General features: G+C 42.2%; 1 pseudogene; it reads left to right on the top strand.

Annotated features, from left to right (window-relative positions):
• Positions 1-3,306: 3,306 nt before the first annotated feature.
• LOC102136774 (ATP-dependent RNA helicase DDX18 pseudogene) lies at positions 3,307-5,317 on the top strand (annotated as a pseudogene).
• The last annotated feature ends 212 nt before the right edge of the window (positions 5,318-5,529 follow it).

Below are 5,529 nucleotides of genomic sequence, written 5' to 3'. Positions count from 1 at the left end.
GCAGCACTCTGTAGAACTTCAATGAGGCAATGAAAAAGAACCCAATTATCTTCCATTCCAGTGAAAGATGCAATTTCCAGGGTATTCTCCCTGTCATTTGCAGAAGACTTCCTATATGCCAGGCATAACACCTCATGAGGTAGGCCTTATTGCCTATTGGGCAGAGAAGAAAACCAAGATTCACAAAGTTAAGTAAGTTGCCTAAGGATACATAACCACCAAGGCACATAGCTGGGATTCAAACTCAGCTCTGTCTCATTTAAAGGTTTTTGCTGGCATCACCAAACCAAGCATGGCTCCCACATGGCTGAGTAAACTGAGATACATGCAGCTAACTGGCCTTGAACAAGTTGCAGAGGATAGCCAGAGCAAGTATTTTATTCTCAGTCCACTTGCCTTCTTCTAAACTCCACTTCCATCACTCTATGTAGATTGCATCTATATTAATAGCCACCGTGAATTCATAGTTTGCCAAGTGTAAATACATATGCATGCACAAATATGTGCATTGTAAAGAATGATTACTAATCGCCTTTGCTCCCATGGAAATCTATCCATATGTGCATTATAAATGTGACTGAGAATTTCTACCAGCCTTCAAAATCAGCCCTGTGTAGAGTTGTTGACGCTGCCTATCTACGAACTGTCTGCAGATAGTGATTTCCAGGGGAGTGATTTACTTCCCAGCAGACACTGAGATAGGGCTGGATCTCTTAGAATTCATGGGTAAGAATGTTGTTTATTTACAAGACATGCAGCCGCTAGAGAGTGGATAAACCGAAAGAAGGTAATTGGGCTGAGCACAAAGCTCTGGATATGAGAAACTAGTGAATGAGCTGATGTGGACTTCTTTGAACTTATTTATGTTAAAAATATTTTTATTAAAAAGGCAATACATCTTTATTGTAGAAAATTGAAAAAAATACCAACAAGCAGAAAGAAATAACATTCGCTCACAGTTCTATTGACTAGAGATAGCAAAAGCAAACAGGTTGGGATATATCCTTCCCCATGTAAGCCTATGTTGTTTGCAAAAGGATTATAATGTATATTCTGTTTTGTGACCAGCTTATTTCACTTAAAAATATTGGGATGACCTTTCCCTGTCATTAAATATTCTACAACATCATTTTCTATAGCTGCGTGGTAACTTACTGAATGGATGTATCGTTACTTACATTTATTTAGTTTAATAACTTACCCAATGTGTTTCTGTCCACACAAGATGAATGGAAGTCTTTCAATACTACTACCCAAAACAGTGTTCCCAGGTCCTGTCCTCCCTCTTCATGACTAAACGGTAAATGAAAGCCTCAGATGACGTCTTTTCAAACCCTCACAGCAGGCCAGGCTCATGGACTGTGTGAGATAATGTTTGAGCATGTTCAGAGAACCCCTGAAGTCAGCCTGGGACTGTGGTAATTCCCTTTCCTTCCACTCATGGAATAATCATCGGTTGTGTTTCAAAGCCTCTGTGGTTCTAGAGTACTTCCTCCTCTAGTTCAGTAATTACCACTGGGCGCTGTGGTCATTGTAATCCTCCTTCCAGAAGGGAGATGACTGAGTCTCAAGAAGCTGCAGTAACTTAGCGAAGATCACCCCATTGGTGAATCTCAAAACTACACCTGAACCCAGACTTCTAGATTCCAAGTTCACTGGAATTTGTCCTCCAATGTGATGCTGTGTGAAATGGGGAGAAAGAGGAAAGAACAAAACAAAAAAGAAGAAAGAGAAAGAAAGAGAGAGAGAAGGAAGGAAGGAAGGAAGGAAGGAAGGAAGGAAGGAAGGAAGGAAGGAAGGAAGGAAGGAAGGAAAAAGCAAAAGAAGAAAGGAAGGAAGGAAGAGAGGAGAGAGAGAGGGAAGGAAGGAAGGAAGGAAGCAAGGAGGGAGAGAGGGAAGGAAGGAAGGAAGCAAAGAGGGAGGAAGGGAGGGAGGGAAGGAAGGAAGGAAGGGAGGAAGGGAGGAAGGGAAGGAAAATGATAGGTATTTGTGGCTCTGGTAGTCAGAGGGGCAGGCACGGAGGGCAGGAGGTGTTCCCAGTCCATCCTGTACAGACCTATCTGTCTTCCTCCTAAAAAGACTCTCCTCTCAGAAGCCGAGGAACACAGACGAGCAGCTTTTTCAGGTACACACTTCAGAATCATAGATCTCAAAAGACAAAGCTATTTCTCTCCCACTTTTGCAGCCACCAGATAATCAACTGCATGTACCATCTGCATGTATTGGTGGCTATCTCCCCTCACCTCACACTGCTGTCCTCACCCTGCAGGGAGAAGTGCTCATCGCGGGGAGACACCTGGATCCATCCTCACTCCTGGAGGGCTGGCCTGAATAAGAGTAATTCCCCCAGAGCTCTGGGGCCTCCTGGAGCCAGGCACACAGCCAATGGGCAAAACCTTCAAGGACAGTGATTTTCACTCAGCCCCTTGGTGGGCAGTGGGATCTTAGACTTAGTGAAGGAACACAGACCTTGGAGTTTCTCTGCGTTTGTATCTTATTTTAACGCTTACTAACTGTGTGCCTTGTGGAAGCCACAGGATGTTTCTGACTCCCAGTTTTCTTGTCCACAGAAAGGAGGGGAAGATTGAGCTAAGTAGTTGTAAGGATATGCAATAATATCAATAAAGTGTATGTATATGCATTAAATGCCTGGCATCTATCAGGAACCCTATAAATGTTAGCATTCCCATTCTGGAGGTTACATTAGAGAATGTATTAAAACTACGGATAGCTGTTCTCTTCATCTTAAGGGCCTCGTCTGAATCTGAGAGCCTATGATTTGGGGAGTTTATGTGTGTGTGTGTGGCGGGGCATGGTGATAAGGTAAACAAAGCTCAAAGGAAAAAGCTGATACTTTGAATAATAGCACTCTATGTAAATGCCTTTGGCATGTGAATGGAGTAGGCTGCTTTTCTCTAAAGCAGCAGCCACAGCTTGGCTGGGGATTCCTCAACAGTCCCTCTAGAGTTTCATCAGTGTCTCCAAGACAACCCAGATAAATAGAAGTGAAAGCACAAATTATTTGCTTGCTGTGGAGATTTGTCAAGTCCCCTACCTGCGCCCAGCCTAGTCTCTGAGCACTTCTCATGTAGAAAATTAAGATCTGTTTTGCCCTATAACTTAGTGAACTTGGTCAGGATGATGGGAACATCCTGAAAATAAAAATGCACACTCGGTTCTAGTGTTGCCGTTGGTTAGTGACTCCCTGAATGAGAGTGAGGAATTAAGAAGCTGTGTGCAATGTCAGCCCCTAGAGCTGAGTAGCCGTACTCTGTGGCACTGCGGTCTAGGCAATTCATGGACAGCATGTCTCACCTGCGGATGAAACTCCTGGGCAAGAAGATCGAGAAGTGAAACCTCAAAATGCACACCAGAACCTAAAGTTGCCAGGGGCCTCAAATCTGACCCTATCAGAAACTCAAAATGGAGATGTGTCTCAAGAAACAATGGGAGGTGGAAAGGTTAAAAAAATCAAAACATTCTGTGAATGTGGGGTTATCAGAAGCTCAAGATGGAGCTGTGTCTCAAGAAACAGTGGAAAATGTACAAGTTCAAAAATCTCCCCAGAAATCCACTGTATTAACAAATGGAGAGACAGCAATGCAGTCTCCCAATTCAGAATCAAAAAAGAAAAAGAAGAAGAAAAAGAGAAAAATGGTGAATGATGCTGGGCCTGATACAAAAAAAAGGTAAAAACTGAAAACAAAGGGGAATCTAAAGAAGAAAGTGTCGAGACTGCCAAAGAAACAGAAAATAATGTGGAGAAGCCAGATAATGAGGAAGATGACAGTGAGGTGCCCAGCCTGCCCCTGGGACTGACAGGAGCTTTTGAGGATACTTCATTTGCTTCTCTATCTAATCTGGTCAATGAAAACACTTTGAAGGCAATAAAAGAAATGGGCTTTACGAACATGACTGAAATTCAACATAAAAGTATCAGACTGGAAGGCAGGGATCTTCTAGCAGCTGCAAAAACAGGCAGTGGTAAACCTTGGCTTTTCTCATCCCTGCAGTTGAACTCATTGTTAAGTTAAAGTTCATGCCCACGAATAAAATGGGGGTCCTTATTCTCTCACCTACTAGAGAACTAGCCATGGAAACTTTTGGTGTTTGTAAGGAGCTAATGACTCACCACGTGCATACCAGTGGGTTGATAACGAGTGGCAGTAACAGATCTGCTGAAGCACAGAAACTTGCTAATGGAATCAACATCATTGTAGCCACACCAAGCCATCTGCTTGACCATATGCAGAATACACCAGGGTTTATGTATAAAAACCTACAGTGTCTGGTTATTGATGAAGCTGATCAAATCTTGGATGCTGGGTTTGAAGAGGAATTAAAGCAAATTATTAAACTTTTGCCAACACGCAGACAGGCTATGCTCTTCTCTGCCACCCAAACTCAAAAAGTTGAAGACCTAGCAAGGATTTCTCTGAAAAAAGGAGCCATTGTATGTTGGTGTTGATGATGATAAGGCTAATGCAATAGTGGATGATCTTGAGCAGGGATACGGTGTTTGTCCCTCTGAAAAAAGATTCTTTCTGCCCTTTACAGTCCTTAAGAAGAACTGAAAGAAGGCGGTTATGGTCTTCTTTTCATCTTGTATGTCTGTGAAATACCACTATGAGTTGCTAAACTACAAGGATTTGCTCACCTTGGCCATTCATGGAAAGCAAAACCAAAATAAGTGTGCAACTACATTCTTCCAGTTCTGCAACGCAGATTCAGGAACACTTTACTGTGTACGGATGTGGCAGCAAGAGGACTGGACATTCCTGAAGTTGACTGGATTGTTCGGCATGACCCTCTGGATGACCTTAAGGAATATATTCATCGTGTAAGCAGAACAGTCAGAGGTCTAAATGAGACAGGGCATGCCTTGCTCATTTTGTGACCAGAAGAAATGGGGTTCCTTCACTACTTGAAACAATCCAAGGTTCCATTAAGTGAATTTGACTTTTCCTGGTCTAAAATTTCTGACATTCAGTCTCAGCTTGAGAAATTGATTGAAAAGAACTACTTTCTTCGTAAGTCAGCCCAGGAAGCATATAAGTCATACACACGAGCCTATAATTTCCATTCTCTGAAACAGATCTTTAATGTTAGTAACTTAAATTTGCCTCAAGTTGCTCTGTCATTTGGTTTCGAGGTGCCTCCCTTTGTTGATCTGAAGATCAACAGCAATGAAGGCAAGCAGAAAAAGTGAGGAGGCAGTGGTGAATTTGGCGACCAGAAAACCAAGAAAGTTTAGAAGTACAAAATCTTTATACACATAAGCAAGAAATCATCTGACAGCAGACAACTCTCTCACTGAAGACACGTCTTTCTTTCATCTTGAATAACTTCACCCTAAAATGAATTTTCCCCCTTGAATTTATATAAGATTTGTATAAATTGACTTGGGTTGCAAGTACTGAGCACTGTTACTTCTATCAAGTCTCTTTTTTATTTTTGGGATATAAAACAGGCTTTAAATTTATTGGTCGCCCAAGGGCAAAGCAAGAAATCTCTAGTCTTTCTTGTGAT

The sequence above is a fragment of the Macaca fascicularis genome, chromosome 7 (assembly GCF_037993035.2).
Source record: "Macaca fascicularis isolate 582-1 chromosome 7, T2T-MFA8v1.1".
Taxonomy (NCBI): domain Eukaryota; kingdom Metazoa; phylum Chordata; class Mammalia; order Primates; family Cercopithecidae; genus Macaca; species Macaca fascicularis.
This window is presented reverse-complemented; position numbering and strand designations above follow the sequence as displayed.